The 9,640-nt window shown below is 39.2% G+C and overlaps 1 protein-coding gene across 3 annotated transcripts in view; it reads left to right on the top strand.

The window, feature by feature from the left end:
- Positions 1 to 247: 247 nt before the first annotated feature.
- ZMYM2 (zinc finger MYM-type containing 2) overlaps positions 248 to 9,640 on the top strand; it is an 87,737-nt gene continuing 78,344 nt past the window's right edge. The window contains exon 1 of one of the 3 annotated variants that reach the window (XM_029209891.1): positions 248 to 849. The gene's annotated coding sequence lies outside the window, so the exon portion shown is untranslated. The remainder of the gene's footprint in view (positions 850 to 9,640) is intronic. The other 2 variants (XM_029209892.1, XM_029209890.1) reach the window with 2 other exon arrangements.

Genomic DNA, 9,640 nt, shown 5'->3' with positions numbered 1-9,640 from the left:
GGCCGCGAGGGCCGGGTGAGGCGGCCGCCGGCGGCGGGGGTCGCTCGGGGCCGCCCGGGGCGGGGGCCGGTGGCGGGGGTCGCGGGGGTGGGGTGGGGGTGGGGCGGGGTGGGGGAGGGGCGCCTCCGTGGGTGCTCGGGGCCGCCCTCGCACCCTCTCGGCGGCGGCGCGAGGTCCCCAAGTTTGTCGGCAAGGGCTCGGGCCCCCCGCGCCGGTCCCCTTCTCTGCCGCCCCGGGCCCGGCGCGCGCGCGGCTCGGCTCCGCACGTATTGTTTGGCCGGGTCTCTAATGGCGGACGGGGAGGCAGCGCTGCCGGTCGCCGACTGCGGGGGGGCAAGTCTCAGGCCCGGGGCAAGAGCTCGGGGTAAATGCGGGGGGTTTCCGCCCCGCGCTGACGCGAGCCGCCCCCCGCCCCTGAGTGGATGCGGGCGCGATGGGGACGGCGCTGGGTGGGCCGATTCGGGGGATAGGATTCCCCGCTGGCGTCGAGGCTGCGCTCGCCCTTCCCCCTCCCCCTCCCGGAGCAGGCCTGCTGCCCTCCGCCTCCTCCCTCCAGGGTTTGCCTTTCACGTGGGTTTTGGTCCCAAATAAAAATTTTACGTCGTTTGTCTCTACTTTACGTAGGAGGGGGTTGTTGGTCACGGGCTGGGCAGCAATAATCGAAGGTCCGAACCTCCTTGACCTCTTATTCCCTTCTCTGTCTCCTCCTGGTGGAAAGGGCTTGGTTCTCCCACCTGGTTAGGTGTTCTTGACCCATTTTTCATTTTTCCTCTTACCCAGGACCAGGAGTTGCCTTCATCTCTACCTGGTGCATCCCTGGCAGACCGTGAGGAGGAAAACACCCCCATTGTGAGTCTTTTGCCCCTCATTTGAGGCTCTTAGAGGACGTTGTCAGGTGGTCGGGCCGGAGCGTCTCCGTTGTTTTGAGGGGGAGGAGCTTTTCCCTGGGTGGCAGCTGCCCCCGGGGCGCAGCCTGGGTAATGGCTGGTGAGGCAGCTGGGAGTGGGCGCTGCTGTTTGCACCGCTGCAGACATCTCTCCTGCTGCAATACCAACCTCAGCAACCAGACGACGGGCTCCTGCAGCTGCTCACGTTACCCGGGAGGAGGGGTGGGGGAAGGAGGGCATATTGCTGGCGCCCTCTAGAGTTCCAGGGCGGGAAGTGAAGTTGTTGCGTTTCTGATGCTCGGTGTGCAACCATCTTTAACACTTTCTCTTCCTTTAAATGGAGAATTGATCGAAGGGGTTGGAGGAACAGAAAAACGGATTTAACTCTGTGTGTACGACGTAAAACACAAATTTTGACTCTTGGGGTTCATGAATTGGTAGATGTCTTTGATGTGTTTGCTTAGGAAAGGGCATGAGGTCCACTCCTCCAGTTCTCTTAGTTTACCAGCTAGTGTGCTGGTGAGACCAGTCCGCTGCTCTGGTTACTCTTAGTCCCCCATATTTTGTGATGCTTAGTCTTCACTCGAGTTGTTCTTGAACGTGTTATCTGAGGGTTATCGTTTATTGCTTGCAGTTTGTTGGTTTTAAGGTAGTCTTGGAATGTGCGAGACACTAAGGTAAACATAACGAGTCATTTTCCATCAATTGAAATTAGTTACAAAATATCAGTGAATTTTAGCATTCTAGAAAATTGTATCTCTGGAGCCTCCTGACAGTTGGTATTGTAACTTGCAGATCTCTGTCAGAGGTGGGTCATGAGTATAGTAGCTCATGCTTCAATATTAAGTCCCAAATGGGCCACAAACTCATTGACGATGAACATACTGATTGTGAAGGATGATGTGAGGATGACAACTCGTATGAAACAAACACTAATTGAGGCAGGTGCCGGGCACTTTCATGTATTATTTCCTTTACTCTTGGCAAATAGCCTGCAGGGTAATAAAAATAGCATGTATTGAGCCCTTATTGTATGCCAGCACAATAGTAAGCTAAGCTTTTTAAAAAAAGTTAACTATGAAAACTTTGAATTTATGAGTGATAATAGTATATTGAACCTCTTTGTACCTATCATTTACATTCTATAATTATCAACACATGTCCAGACTAATTTTTAACATGTATTAAGTAATTTAATCCTCGTGAAAACCTAGTGTTTTTATTCCTAATTCGTAGAGGAGGAAACAGAGGCATAGACAGATACCCAGGTAGTAGTAGTATTTGGTAGAGCAAGGATTTGAACTTAACCGGTTTGATTACAGGCCTAAGTTCAGCAACTGTGTTGTCCTGTTTTTTTACATTTTTTATTTATTTTATTTTATTTTGTTTTATTTTTTAGCCACGAGGGGGCGGGAGGTGGAATGTGGGATCTTAGTTCCCCCACCAGGGATTGAACCCATGCCCCCTGCATTGGCAGCTTGGAGTCCTAACCACTGGACTGCCAGGGAAGTCCCATGTGTTGTCCTGTTTTAAAGTATATAATATGCTTGCTTACAAATTTAGAAATTGAAACTGAAAAAAATTGAAGCTTACAATTTTCTCAGCGTATATTGTTTTCATGGAGAGCAGTGGGTAAACAAATACGAAATGTTTGACTCTTACTGAGTACCTTTTAAAAAAATAGTAGTACCACAGTTATCAATTAGATTATTTGACTGCCTTAAAACTAACAGGGTCTGTTTGAAACAGAAATAATATATTCTCTTTTTTTCAGTGTGTCTGTGCAATTTAGTATCTATAATTGTTTCCTAAATACTGTAACTTGAATGACTATAACTTCTGTAATGAGTTTAAAGCTCTTTTCAGGCATTAGATCATTCAGATATAGTGGATCAAGGATTAGATCTTTCAACTAGATGGGCAGTGCTTATTTTATCACCTCATATTTTCACAAAAGATTTACCTTTCTGAAATTTTTTTCTTTGTTCTTATTTGTGATGTTGATGGGGAAAGGTCGATTGGTTAAGTAAACATTTAGAGATGAGGACATAAAAAATGTATAATCAGGACTTTTCTGTAATGTCAACACATGTATACTAATGAAAACCATGGTTCTTTCTAATACAGTTGATCCTTGAACTACATGGGTTTGAATTGTTGGTCCACTTATACCCAGATTTTTTTCAATAGTACTACACCATCTGCAGGCAGTTGGATCTGCGGTCACAGAGGAACTCAGTAATAGGAAGGAGCAACTATAAGTTATACATGGATTTTCTTCCAACCTCCCTCCCTCCCTCCTTCCTTCCTTCCTTCCTCTTTCCGTGCATGAGGGATCAAACCTGTGCCCCCTGCAGTGGAAGCTTGGAGTCCTAACTACTGGACCGCCAGAGAATTCCCTATACATGGATTTTCAACTGCTACCCCCTGACTCCCCCAGTTTTTGAAGGGATGTAGTTCTTGTTTTCCTTAATGATTTAGCTCAGAATTAAAAATTCTTTTACTTAAGAACACCAACTAATGGTGCTTTAATGTGCCAGACAATAAGATGAAGATAAGCTGACAGTTTTAAATTGACATTGATTAAATCAAAGTTCTTTATTATACATAAATTTATCGCACACTTAATGTGAGTTAGATGCTTTTAGATGTACTTAAAAGTATTTTGATATTTAAAAATACTTCACATATTTATGGTACCTTTCTTTAATGCATCCTTAAGAGTATGTATTCCTCCCACTGTCCTTTTAAACAGTTGAGGGAAAGAGAGAGTGGTCCCTGCTTTTCCATGTTCTGCTTATATAATCTCATGGGCTGGAGTTTTGTACCTCATGTGGTGGGACATCTCTGAATCACTCAGATGTCCCACAGATGCTGACAACGAACGTTTCAGACTTTTGTGTGGATATGGAGCTTGACATACCATCTTTGTACAACTGTTCATATCCTTAAAAGTTTTATTGTATGTTGCCCTTGTTTGAGGTACATAAGTGCCTAAACTTAATGCATTTGAGACAAAATGAATCTTCACCTTTAGTCAGATGCTGTGTTATTACTGTGATGGAAACAATGTGTATGAATGCTGGAACTCTGTTGTCAAAAGGTGTGGTATAATTAGAAATTTTATATCTTTTTCTAGGCATTCATGTCTATCTGCCCCATTAACTATTATTCACACATATTATTATATTGAATAACACTTACTCTAGGAGGACTTTGGCTTATTCAACTTGCAGGTGTTTTTTTTAGGCAATGCAAGATGAGCCTAAACCCAAGTGCTTTCTCCCGTCGGATTATCTAACAGTATTTTATGTAGGGCATTTTAAGTTAGGAAACAAGTACACAGAGAGATTGTGTTGATTCCATGCATTTTCCATTTTTTCATTTCAGTTGGTTAATTTTTTTCTGTTCCTGTCAGAGCATAGAATTGGGATTTTAGAATTGAACAGGACTTCTGAGCTAATGAAATCTCAGAGTTCTTATGGATGACTCCAGTATGTAAGAACCATGAAGTTGTCACTGAGAAAAGTTGCTTTTAGATAAATCAGTAATTTTGAACTATGGGGCTCTGGGTAACAACTGTAGTTTTTTATTTTGATTGTTTACCAGCAAGAAAATTGTTTTATGTAGTTGGAATTGCAAATTTTTATATCTGTAACCTGTTTTTTAAACAAGTCACTTTTGTAATCTTAGGTTTCTGTTATTAAAATAGTAATGAGAAGAGAATTATGAAGGCCAGCACTAAACACTTAACTTAGTAACAAGATAAGTTGGTCATCTTGAAGTGTGTTAAAAGTTGGATTACAACACATTTGAGCATATCTGTTGTTTTATTGCGTATTTTTAAATGTATTAATCTTTTGGATCAAGTTTTACACAACACTTGAAGCACTTTGTAACTGCAGAATAAATTTTTGTGAACTATTGAAAAGTCTAGAGTTAAAATGTGTAGAGAGGTTTGCTAAATTGCTTGCTCACATGACTAGTTTGGGATTTGTTCTTAGTTCTATTTTATTTTTAACTTCATAGCAGTCCGTTGAAAATTACAAGTAATAAAATTTAAGAAAAATTTGGGGTCTTTAATTTGAAAGAAGGGTATGACTGTTGGGGGTTTTATTTTTACTGATTTGATCAATGTCCCATAAGTGTTAATGTTTACTACTTCAAGAAATGATTTAAGGGTAAACTTTGGATATTAGGATAAATATTTGATAGTCCTGGCTTTAAAAAAAAAACAACAGACTTTCACATATTTGTGTTATTAATGTGATCTTGTTTTTATCTTTCTTAAAGAGTTACCAAATTATTGTTAGAGAATTTCAGCCATTCTCTTTAATATCAATAGGGTGCCAGGGGTCAGATTTCTCTTCCCCAGAGGGTTCTAGATATTTTTCTCTCTATGTTCCTAGTGAATTTGAAGGTCAGATTTGTTTTTGTGAATTTAAAGTATTTTATCCTTAAATTATTAAATATTTTAGTGTGATTCTGATATTAAATTGTGATTTAAGATAAATTTACTAGGAATAGGATTAATTGTTGCAACCTCATTAAAATTTTTGGGAAGGATCTGTTATAGTTCTTGCAATAAACATTTTTTTTCTAACTATACATTTTGATTGGATAAGAAAAATACTTAGGACTTCCCTGGCGGTCCAGTGGTTAAGACTCTGTGCTTCAGTTGCAGGGGCTGTGGGTATGATTCCTGATGGGGGTAAGACCCCACATGCTGTGCAGCACGGCCAAAAAAAGAAAAATACTTTTTAAGTAAATATTTTAAGTAAAATTGTGATGCGCAGTTAGAGGTTTCAGACAGAAGAAAGTTTATAAAATGTGACAATACAATGAAACAACTTATTCAGTTGTTTTACTTTATAGCAGTGCCATGTATATGTTACTTTTTCTGTAGTAGCCTAGATTCCTTTATTAATTGTAAGAATTTAATCTGAAATTATGGTTTTGTAACTTAAAAACATTAAAGAAACTTTGTAATACTGGAACAGTTTCATAATCATTTGTTTCAAAGAGGTATATCTTTTGCCTAGGAAGAGTGGTGTTTCTTGGACTATTGAGCTGGACCAGACTGAGAATAGTTCAGGGTAATCAGGGTACTGTGGAAATCATTTATTCAACAAATTGTGTATCGTATACTATCTATTATATATCAGGTAGTCATAAAAGATGTGTTCTGTTAATGTTGGTTAGCAGTTTCTTTGGAGCTAATGCTCATTTGGGGTGGCCCCAATGATTATCAGATTAGTGAATTTTGTTTCCTGTTCTGTGGAAGTAAAGAAATATTAGAGTGGAAGTGAAAATTTAGGTTAAATGAAATTTTTATCTTGTCTTTTTGTTTTAGATTTCTATTGGTATTTTTTTCTTTGAAGCTTGTTCTATTTTAATTATTTTAGTTTATTTTGATTATTTCTGGCCCTCATGTGGTATCTGAATTCTTGTATGTTCATGTTTGTATGTTTGTTTTTTTCCCTAAATTCTTTTTTTAAAAAATAATTAATTAATTTCTGGCTGCGCTGGGTCTTCGTTGCTGCACGTGGGTTTTCTCTAGTTGGGGCGAGTGGGGGCTACTCTTCATTGCAGAGTACGGGCTCTAGGCGTGTGGGCTTCAGTAGTTGTGTCGTGCGGGCTCAGTAGTTGTGGCTCACGGACTTAGTTGCTCCGCTGGACCAGGATTGAATCTGTGTCCCCTGCATTGGCAGGCGATTCTTAACCACTATGCCACCAGGGAAGTCCTGTTTGTTTGTTTTGAAGTAGTGAAAAATTTCCTCTTGTTTTAATTATATAAATTTGTTGCTTTAAAATTAAACTTGCTTTACAACTTTTATTACTATGAATATTGTCTCACTCTCTATGTTTATTTTTGTATGTCTGTTTTAATACTCTGAAGTCCTGTTTCCAGGAAGTCATTACATTCTATATCTGCGAACAGTTTTTGTTGCCCATCAAAGCTTGTGTTGAAGTTGGTCTTTTTCTTCCATGACACAGGCTCCTGACTGCCACTCTTCCTTGTTGTCTTCATTTCATCCTATCTTCCTCTTGGACTTAAGTGTTCATTTGCCTTTCCTAACTTCCTTTTGCATTAAAAAAAAGAAAAATTACCACACAGTATCTGAAAAAGCATCCTATGTTGTAAGTCTGATTTTGCTGTATTTATATGAGGCGTATCCAGATTTTATTAAACTTTTGAATTTGGTGAGATCATGGAAGAAATTTGCTGAAAATTATCAAATTTCACTTAAAATAAATTTTATTTTATATAAATTATGCCTCAGTAAAACCGTTAAAAAGCATTTTTGCTCCACCATTTACCAATTTGTGGTCTCTGGTAAGTCATTTAACCTCTAAGCCTTAATTTACTCATGACAAATAAGTATAGTACTGCCTGCTTTCTTGAGATTGCTGTTAGGTGGGTTAAAAGTAATACAGAGAATGTGATTGGCCAATAGTAGGTGCTCAGTTAACAGCAGCTACAGTTCTTCCCTGTTTATATAGAGCAAACATCATGAATTTGTTGCCACCAGTGGGACAGTAAACTCAGTGGATGCTCATGCGATAGAAGGAATTATGTTCCTGTTCACAGCCTTCTCTCTGACGGCTCCTTCATTAGTCTTTTAAGTGTGCTAACATGCTCTCTCCTCCAGAATCTCTGTACCTTTCCCAAACTTCCTTTTCCTGTACTTCTCCAAAGAAACTCACTGATTTGCACTCTCAACACAATACCAAATCTGCTGTTTTGAGGTCACTAGTGACTTAATTTTCAAATCTTAGGTGCCTTTTTTTTTGTCTTAATTCTGTAAGATTTGAAATTTATTATATTCCTTGAAACTCTATTGACTTCTGGGACTTTGAACTTAACATTATCTTATACTTCTGATGATCTCCTTCACTTCCCCTCATTAGATTCAAATATGGAGACCTTTATGTATCCTTATTTCCTAAGGTACTTAGCCGTCTCTTGTTTTGTTTTGTACTTTGACCTTAGTCCATTTTGTTAGAAAGTGGGAGTTATATTTACAAGGCACTTTCATCCTATTTCTTTCTCCAGTCTACAGCCAGATTAATTTTCCCTAAAGCCCAGTCTGATCACATCACTCACTTTCCAAAATCTTCAGGGATTCTTGCTGGCATGTGAAACAAAATACAAACTTACAAACTAAGCCTGGGCTTTAAAACCCTTAAAAAGAAGAAATCAATTAGGAAATGCGTAATATGTGATTTTTTTTTTTAAGGTAGATTCTCAGTGTTCAGTTTGTGGAGACAGTCATGTAAATGAATAACTGTAAACAATGAAGCATAATCGGTGACCTACAGAAATGAGTAGTTGTATGCATATCAGAAAGGACAGTTCTTAATATTTTGGTTATAAAGATAAAATGTGCCCTTACAATCAAGTAATAAAGAAGCATGTGACATAGAAAGTGTAAGTTCCCCCATAATTCCATGATGATTTTTTCCTGCTCATCATACTAATAATTTTGCATATATATTGTTAGCAACAGTCAACATTTTCGATAATTGCTTCCCTATCCTTATGTTGCCAAAGTCTTCAGCTGATTAATGTTTGCAGTCTACTAATCAGTGTATTAGAGCAGGTCACAAGTCTCAGTTCTATATGATAGAGGGTAATGTGGTAGCATTAGTTCAGCAGAAGCTTAATGAGCAAGGTGGGAAGAGTGGTGCTGAAACTGAGCCTGTCCTGAAGGCAGGGTCAGATCAGGCAGGAGTCTTATAATGGAAGTAGACTGGAAAGCCACGGAAGAAGCAATTGATGTAGTCTGATTTAATTTTTAAAAAGATCTTTAGATAGTCTGGGGAATATAGTAGGTGACGTCAGTAATCCAACAGAAAAATGGTGATGAATTTCTAGGGCTAGAGGAGTGTCAGAAGAGATGGTTAAAAGTGGACAGTTTCAAGATTTATTTTGGAAGTAGGATAGGAATTGGGGATGGCATGGGTGTAGGTGAAGAATGGAGAAGAAATTAAGGCCTCCAGACTTCTGGTATGACTAGCTAGACACGTAACATCCCCAAATGGCAGAGACTGGAGGAGGGGCAGATAAAGAGTGAAAGAGCATGCTTGAATAACTAGATGTAGGGAGTAGGCAGTTTGGGGCTTTGAAACATCTTGATTGAGATAAATTAAGGACTCTGGGACATTGAGGTATTATTTAAAATCATGGGAGTGGATGAGATCCCCAAAGGAAGTTAAAATTACTTTAAAGTACATTGCAGTTAAAGTTGGTCCTATGGGAAAGAAGAGATTATTCCTTACCCCAGAAATTCTGTGCCCTAGAGCTAACCTGAATCAATTAATTAATTAATTTACTAGATCAAAAGGGATTTTTGTTTAGACGCTGTCATAGCCCTTGAATGGATTTTTAGTATGTTAATTAAATGATTCCTGTCAGCTTCTAAAGCCAGAGTAGCATTGTTGTGGATCTCTGATAAAGATATGTTATAAAATGATTTCGTAGCTAGATGGTAAGCAGCATGAGTCATATGCAGAGGTCATAATCTGTGTTCATCTATCACTGAACCCTGTCCCCTTTGCTCACTCCCCAGAGGTTAGTGGTAGCATCAGTTTAGTGTGTGTTACTATAAATCCTTTTTGTGCATATGCTAACATGTACCTATAAGAGTAATAAAGTAAATTTATATGGGCATTTTAAAAACATGGGTACGTATCTTTCTGCAACTTGCTTTTTTCACTTAGTGGTATGTCTTAGACATTTTTCTGAGTTA

The sequence above is a fragment of the Monodon monoceros genome, unplaced genomic scaffold (assembly GCF_005190385.1).
Source record: "Monodon monoceros isolate NGI ecotype Baffin Bay Population unplaced genomic scaffold, NGI_Narwhal_1 Super_Scaffold_8, whole genome shotgun sequence".
Taxonomy (NCBI): domain Eukaryota; kingdom Metazoa; phylum Chordata; class Mammalia; order Artiodactyla; family Monodontidae; genus Monodon; species Monodon monoceros.
The sequence above is the reverse complement of the archived record's forward strand: the minus strand, read 5'-3'. Positions and strand labels throughout refer to the sequence as shown.